This window comes from Rhea pennata, chromosome 2, assembly GCF_028389875.1.
Source record: "Rhea pennata isolate bPtePen1 chromosome 2, bPtePen1.pri, whole genome shotgun sequence".
NCBI classification, from domain to species: Eukaryota; Metazoa; Chordata; class Aves; order Rheiformes; family Rheidae; genus Rhea; species Rhea pennata.
In genome coordinates this window covers 21973985-21982732 of record NC_084664.1, presented here as the reverse complement: position 1 = coordinate 21982732, position 8748 = coordinate 21973985, and positions in this window count along the sequence as shown.

Genomic DNA, 8748 nt, shown 5'->3' with positions numbered 1-8748 from the left:
ATTCCATCAAAGCAGATCACATTTATTAGGCTATTCTGTCTAAGATAGCTTAGCAGATGGTTCCCATAACTATATTTAATAGCTAACTTAAATGTCAGATAGAAACTTCAAAATGAGCTGATGAAATCACTCAAGGAAAATTTAGCTTGTATGCATACAGCATACAGCAGTTGTCATTTGAATATGGACCTTACTTGCTCTTGTTGCATTGTTCTCAAATATTGCATTTTAATGGCAAGAAGAAAGCATTCAGTTAGGATTATTCAAATTACAATTAAAGATTGATTATTTTACAAACAGTTATTCTGAGGAAGAGTGGGTTTTTTTAGTTTTTTTTTTTTTACAGGAATTCAAATATGAATCTCACAAAACTATTCTGATGCATGATCCAAAATTACCTAATCCAATTTTCCATCAGGTCTCTATGGAACAGAGAAGTTAAGTGTCTTTTTGTAGAATCCTAAAGTAGAACAAAGCTGGGGCTTGAACTATTAGTGCAATCTTTTGGTAAACATGTATAGATAAAATGATTCTTGCGGAATGAAAAATGCCAAAATATGCTGTAATCTCTCAGCAATTATTGAGTAGGTCTTTGATTCCCATCTAAGAGTTTAATTGTCATTAATACTGTTAATTAATACTTGTATATAGTTAATCAAAAACCTTTGAACCTATAGATACATAAAGCTGTAAAAAATGTTTTTGTTATCATAAAATCAGTAGAAGTTTAAAAAAATTAAATTACTTATTTTTTCATAGATTTGAATTTAATATGCCCTCAAGTACCTTTCTAGCCTGTTCCAAAGCTTGTTTTACAATCAGTTAGCATAAATCCTCCAAATATACTGCTATGTGTGGAATTTTTGGTTATGTTATACTAATTTGGTTATGCTATACTATTTTTTAATGTTGTTTGTAGTTAAGAAGATCTCCTATGTCTATTTGAATAATCACATCATATAAATTAATGCAGGTAGGAACTGAATGTTTGGAATAGAAAGAAATATTTCAGGGAAAGGACAGGAAAATGTCAAACTTAGTGGCACAGAAATGTATAAAAATCCATATATTTGATTTGAAAATCACAATTTTACTTGCACTTGAGAAATGAAAAACAAATTACTTCTTATGCAATGGACCCTGAGACAGATTCTTTGCATATAAGCTCTTTGTGTAGGAAAAGTTTGGACATTCTCAGAGAAATAAATTCTGGTGGTTTACATAAAACTCAGATAAATAAGTTTGTTTGAGGGGATTGAGGTAAGAGTTGGTTAGTATGAGAGGGATGCTTTATTTCTTTAGTGAGCTAGATAGGTCTGCTCTGTATTTAATCAGCGTATACACAAGTTCAACTTCCAATAGCACTTAGGTTTCCAAGGAAAAGAGCTGTATCATTTTGTCTTGATACTATCCAGATTTCCCTCTTCAATCCTGTTGTGATATTGCATTTCTGGGTAACAACACTAAAATGTCGTCTATTGTGCTCTTGTACATCCATTGAAGGAGTAGGAGGGCTATGAGCATGACTGAGCAGAAATGGCTTTGACCACTATAAAACACTGGCAAAATAGAAAATTGAAATAAAACATGCAGTATAAATAGCCATAAACTCTTAGCATACCAGTTGGTTAGATGAGTTTAACTCATCTAGCATAAAAATATTTTTTTAAGACACTCCAGATACCTTAGTTCCTTTAAAATTCTTTTACTACAAGGTTTCACACTTGTTTTAACTCCATTTATATTTTTTTTCTAATTCCTTTTTATAGTTGGCCTAGGTGACATTATCAACATTACTTAGAATTTCACAGCCCTTAGTCAAGCATCTTCAAATCTATTTTCATAGGCTACAGGGAAAAGTAGGTATTTAACTGTCTCTTAAAGTTCAAGCTGGTCGTGGAAAAAATTAACTTAGATTTGTTCAGATCCTTCTGAATTGCCATTTCTTCAGAAGATTAAATCAGCACATATAAAAACATATATCTTCTTTTTAGCTTTATGTCTGTTTTTAAACTTATGCAGAATGAGAACAATCAATCTTTGAGTGCATTGATATAAATTTTGCATTCTTCAGATTTCAGCCATATGCCACAGACATGTTACTTTGTACAAATGATCCATAAAGTCTTCAATACTGAAATTAAAAAGATGTAATTACTAATCCAAATCCAAAGTTTATATTGATATAAAACCAAAACCCTGCTGAAATATCCCATTTTATTGTTTTTGACAGTATACAGAAATGTCAGATGTAAAATACAGTACTGTTCTTTCTCTAAAGTTTTTTTCTTAACTCTCCTTGGAATTAATTATATTCTTTATACCTCTAAAAATTCAAGACTAGATTTGTTTTTTTTTAGATTGGTAAGTTTTCCATAACCACTGCTAACTATATGGACATGTTTATATGACTAAAATATAACTTTCAAGAGTTATGAGAAAAGGAAGAAAATCCATATTAAAACCTCACACTTGTTCACTGTTATAACTGAATAATTTTAAAATCTCACTTTGTTCTCTTCCCTCCCAGAAAGAGTTTTATTATTAAAAAAGGATGAAACACTGTACTCCAGAGAACTCTACAGGAAATTTGTCTTCAACTTTGGAGTCAGCCCTACCCGGTGCAAACAACTGTAACAGAACATAGTTTTAAAAATACGTCAGGAAAGACATTAAAATGGAGAGCCCCTGTCATGTGTAAACATTGTGCTTAAATCTCATAAAGTAATATAATATAACAGAAGAAGCATTTTTAAGAAGGACCTCCAGACAAATGCACTCAACTTCAGCTCTTCAAAATTATCTCTGTTTTGTGTCAAGTGGGATTTGTTCACTTTTTTATTTTGGACATAAGGCATGCATTTATGTACATGAATATAAATAATTTAAAATGTGGAGTCATAAGCACATCCAATTCTGCCTAATGGTAATGAGTATGTGGAACATCAGCATTCGTGAAAGTCAGTCTGCTCTGATTTACTTGTGTGTCCACAAATTCAGGTACAAAGGTTAGCTAAGATTTAAAATTCTTCCTTAAACCTCTCTAAACCTAAGATATAAGGAGTGTAGAATATTTTCATTGCTCATCTAACAACATTAATTAGATGTAGAAGTATTTGAAATTTTTTAATATTAAAAAATATATTAAATAAAGATGGAAAAAGAAGCTGACTGCTCTGCATGTCACTTCTGAAACCACTGCAGCCTTCCCCTCAGTTACCAGACAACCTCCTTCAGCCCTTCTTTGTTTCCAGTCCTCATGCCCACATTATTTTTTAAAATTTTCTGTATGAACTTCCCTCCTTAATTTGCAGCATTAAGCTAAGTTCTTCCCCTGCTTACTCCCCATCAAATAGGACAGACAGTTCTGTCAATGAGTGAAAGACCATTTCCTTTCTCTGCCTCTCTTCAGCCTTCCCCTGGTCATTGAACAATTTCTACCATCATTTTAGTACTCACATTCATTCTCACCACTAAAACAAGGCTGAAAACAGCTCTGTTTACAGCAAAATTATCATATTTCATCTTGTCTATGTAAATCATATGTAACATGTTATTTTCTTAAAGGAAAAAGGCTCATCCAACTGACACAGTTAATTACTTCCATACTCATGTCTGACTTGGGGATCATATATATTTGTTCTTTCCATGATGGCATTTGCAGTCCTCTTCCTGTTCATTAACTTGGCCTATTGAATCTAAGCTGCTGAAGATGATATCATCTATAAAGCCCCTGCCATTTTAAGAATGGTAGCATAACACAACAGAAAAAGAGCATTATTGTATGTAGGAACAAATAGATAACAACAATCAAAATACAGAGAGTCATATCTGCTTTATTCTTTGTTGTATGTTAAAGTTATTCCCAAATCTTTGTTGGTGTTTTTTAATTAATTAGTTTTCCTCATAGATGAGAGAAAATGTTCTTTCATCACACATTTAACTGCAAACCTGCTTTGTCAGGTTGAACAGTAAAACATACTGCCAGTAATATTTTTTTTTACCAATAACCCACAGATTTTTATTTATTCATAATTTCATTTAATAGCCTTCTAATGCATGAAAATTCTTTATAAGTAAGATACAATGATTTGAAATTGATTCTGTGCTCTATGTACAATTTCAGCTCATGAGCTCTTCAGTAGGGGTGCACACTAAGTTACAGTCTAATAAACAAGCTGTTTTGCTTGGACACTTCCATGAAAGTAAGGTTTTTCTTTCACAGTTTCTGTTGATGTCTGAGTCACATAAGGAAATCATCAGTAAGCACCCAAGAAAAGTGCAGTGTCCTGTCTAATAGATATGCACTTCCTGTAATACTGTATATCTACCCAAAGCAGCAAAGAGTGGCAATCAGCTCCCCAGAAGAACTGTAATGGTTTTAATGCATTACAATGTTTACGCTTGTTGTGGACTAATGGCAAACACTCCCATAAGTGATTGTTAGAGAGACAGAGGCAGGGAATTCAGTTTTTACTGGCAAAGTCTATTGGTTCTAAAAAGTATTCCAATAAAGCTCATAACAATTTCTAGCTGTTTGTAGAGTCAAACAGTATTTACAAGACCATCTGCAGTGTTGATCTCATGACTGTAGTCATATTAATAGTTCAACTAGTGAAGAACCTGCTGTTATCGGCTAATTCTTTCAGTACTGCCAATTCTGCAAATATGTTTTCTTGGTGGGAAGGAAGTAGTACAGAAGTTTTTCCAACAGAGAAATGAGGTGGAATAACATGTTCTTCCCTGCTTTCCATCTACTTCCTCTTCAGGGACCATCCGCTCTTGTTTAATGACACCTGTGAAAGGACTTCTGTGGCACATCAGAAGGATGCAGAGATAAAAAAATGCACTTAAGAATGCATTAAATATTTGATCACTGACTGTAGTTATAAAATGTTACTATATGAATTCATAAGTAACTGGAAGTTGCAAGAATAGTAAAATGAAGCTCATGCTTGTTTCGAGGGTGTCCGTTCGTAGACGTAGAATGCACTACGGCGCTTAGAACCTGCAAAATGGCTTTGTTGAATCTGAAACACTATATTACCTGCCTTTGGTTAAACAACCTGTAACTTATGCAGCTAGAAGGTTAAATTTGTTGTAAATAAGGCGAAGATTTGGTTTCCTCCCTTTTAGACATGTTGTTGTTCTTAGAGAAGGACTCATATCTGGATTATGCACACCTTCTAATGAAGTGTCTCTTCAGAGGATGATATATTTAAGAACACAGTTTCATTTTGATTGTGCAGGTTTAATGTGTTCAATTTTTAGACAACCTCTATCAACATAATTAAATGTCCAGTGATTCAAAGGCTTCTACTTCTTTTTTGAAAGTCGACTTCTTTGGTCATAACTTGCTCTATGTTAATATAAAGCATAAGACTGCAACTGGGCATCAGAATAAACCTCCTCCTTGGGCCAAAGTGCTCCTGAACCCTGATAATGATTGCATCTAGTGAACATGAGCTGATTTTTTGTATACTAGATCCTAATAAAATCACTAAGCAAAAAGTATGAAAGTTTGAATAGCATGTACATTTTCCAGTTCTGCTTAAAAATTGTTTAGCGCCTTCCAGAGGAAATGTGAGAGGAAAGATGGTCTGGGATTTTTCAGAACCAAACACCAAATTTATTCCTATGTCTTAGCTTTTTATCAGTAACCTACTTGCAAAAGATAAATTCATTCATTGAAACAAAGAACTAATAAACTAATGGAGCCATAATTTGTTGCTATATTTATTCTGTTTTAAGCACATGAACATTCTAGCTCAAAAAATGACAGACTCCCTAATTCATGCCATAAAAAAGAAACAATACTTGTTTCTCTCATCTTTTATATTTAAATAAAGAAAATAATACATGAAGGAAAAGGCAGTCACTCTGCCCAAGAAAATACGATACATTCAGTGTGCTTAGCATAAGTGGTGTTATCAAAAATTGAGATGTAACAAAGGATCTTTCTCTGACAAGAGCAGCAGACTAGATAAGGTATTAGTCTGAATAATTAAAAGACAGATAAGTAATTTCCGCAATTAAGAATTTAGCACTAGTAAGAAAGGAAGGAAAAAACTTAGATCAATCAAGAATTTATTTTATTTTACAAATCATTATATAGCTGCCAAAATTATAATAATAAATGTGCTCATGAAAACCTCAAAAATCTAAAATAATCTGTATTGGCTAATCATCTATATTACCTGCACTTGTCCAGAATTGATATAACAATATAGGTTGAATTAAATTAAAAAATCTTGGTTATCAATTTCACTTGATTGGCATCACTTGGGCACCATATAGCAACCCAGAAAACCTAATTTGACTTACTTATGAGAATTTTATTTAATAGGCATGATACTAAGAAGTAGAATCAAATTAAATGTAAAACATGGACAGCTGAATTTAGGCTCTTTAATTTGTATATTTTTTTTTGTACTGCTTGGTAACTTAGTAACTTGTATATTTTTGCCTTTTACCTATGTTCTAGGATCATTCAGTGTTCACTTTGGTAGAAAATCTGAGAACAGAGCTAAAGGAATAGTAGTTATGAGTATGGTAAAAAAAAAGGTTTTGCACAGTATTAATTTACTTATTGAAGGTCTGGAAGAAGGAAGAGTCTAATTATCTCCATTGATAATAATAAAAATCTCATTAATCATGTCATTATTTATCATCTCATTTATTATCTCATTTTAGCTATGTCAACATGAAATCATTATAAACTTCATGTAATGAAAAGCATTAGAGGGAAAGCTTGAAAGGAGCATGTTCTGATGCATTTCTACACTAGTTGCACAATTTTGTTTGCATTACAGAGATACAGGAAGAAAATAGCAATGACAGATACTCAAAGGAAAAGAAGCAGAATCAATTACACAGATTTAGAAGAAAGTATTGGAATTGGGTTCCTGAAAGAGAGGGATGAGAGGGATGGATGAAGACAGAAAAATAGGAAAAATAAAGCATCTGTTGTCCCAGTCAAATATTGTACTGAAGAGACACGAGCTGAACAACAACATTTTTCACAGTATTGCAAAAGCAAGCTTTGGGTTTACAGTCAGTAGCAGAATGATACACTGGCTTAGTAAGGCAGCTAAATATGTGATTAAGCGTTGATATTTTACATGTGAATAGTCCTGCTGACTTCTGAAGGGCTTCATCCAAAGCTTCCCGAAATGGGCTTCGGAGCCTGTCTTAAGATAGAAAGATTTAATATATTCTTAAAGTCAAACCCAACCAGGATTTAATTTCTTTTTCATATTTATGCTTTGACTTCAGATCTCAGTAAAATAAAGCAAGTTATTTAATATTTAAAACAAATAGATCTTCTGTACCTAGGGACTAATAAGTGTGGAAAAATTATGATTATAATGCTGGATATATGATTCTGAAGATGAAATATTTAATTCTTCAGTACTTCTGGCAAGAAAATAGATTTAAAAAAAATTAAAAAATATTTTTAAATGCTTAGAAATGTTAATAAATGAAATGCAAATTTGTTTCTTTATTAAGCCAATACACTTCCCTCTAATATGAAGTGAAAAAGCCAGTACAGTGAGAGCTCTTCAGATCCAGACAATGTATAATATGAAAAACAGTATTCCCAATGCATTTGTTCTTTCTTTTCCAGCTCATTTACTTTCTATCTTTAAGCCTATTTGGAGCTTCCATTACACAGTGAATGGTTTTCCAATTTATGCCACATTCATTCATATTTTACTTGCTGTCAGTAATAAAAAGAACACTTCTTTTGACTTTGAAGCTTAATTTTTATGTCATAATTAAGTATATCTTAATTCCACTTAATTTTATCACATTTTAGTTCTAGGGGTGGGAGAGGAGTTCATTTAGTTTTCTCAGCCTTACATTCATACAGAAATGAAAGACCTCAGTTTTCTGCAGAATCCATGAGAGGCATTCTCTTAACTACATATATTTCATCAAAATCTCCTGTTTTCATCTGAAAGCCTACCCACATGGCAGGACTTGTTGCAATAGCAGCTTTAACCTCAAATAGTAATTGTGTTCAGGAGCAAATCTGGGAACCTCAGCATTTCCAGCATTACACCGTGTGAACATACCCATGTACACACATGTACTGTCACAGTACTGCTAGTTATCATCCACTCCATCCTCCACAAGCCTGATGTTTTCCAAATCTTATCTCCTGTGGGAAATTTTTAACTAGTTGCATACACTGTAACTAGTGAAAGGCTTTGCTAATGCTTATAAGCATTTTGTGCAAGTCCTAAAATTATTTAGGAGGGAGATACGTTCTAATATAATTTTAAAAAATAGAAATATCAATTTCTTATTAGCTGAAAAAAAATCCAGGTGCAATCAACAAAATCGAACAGAGTGAAGGACTTTTTATTAAAAAGCCAAGAGAAAAATCCTTCTTAACTACATTTTTTTCAGTATCTCAGGAAAGGCCATTTTATAGGTACCCAATAAAGCATTCATCTATCGTTATTTATTATATTTTTGGTACCATTTCTACTGTGAAAAAGTTCAGATCATCTGAAAAGGTGAATGTATGACAAAATGAAACCTCAGCTGATCTGTCCCAGTGCATTTGTCTGTGGATGTTCTGGAGATTATTAAGGGGATTATTAAGGTTCTGAAGGCCAGTGTAGGGCAGTGGGGGAGCCCTTGCCCCTGGGCAGGCCATGCGGAGCACAGCTCCTCGGGGTGCTCTGCTCTTCCCATGCATCCTTTCCAAGACGCTGGCTGGGCAGAAAGGACGAACCA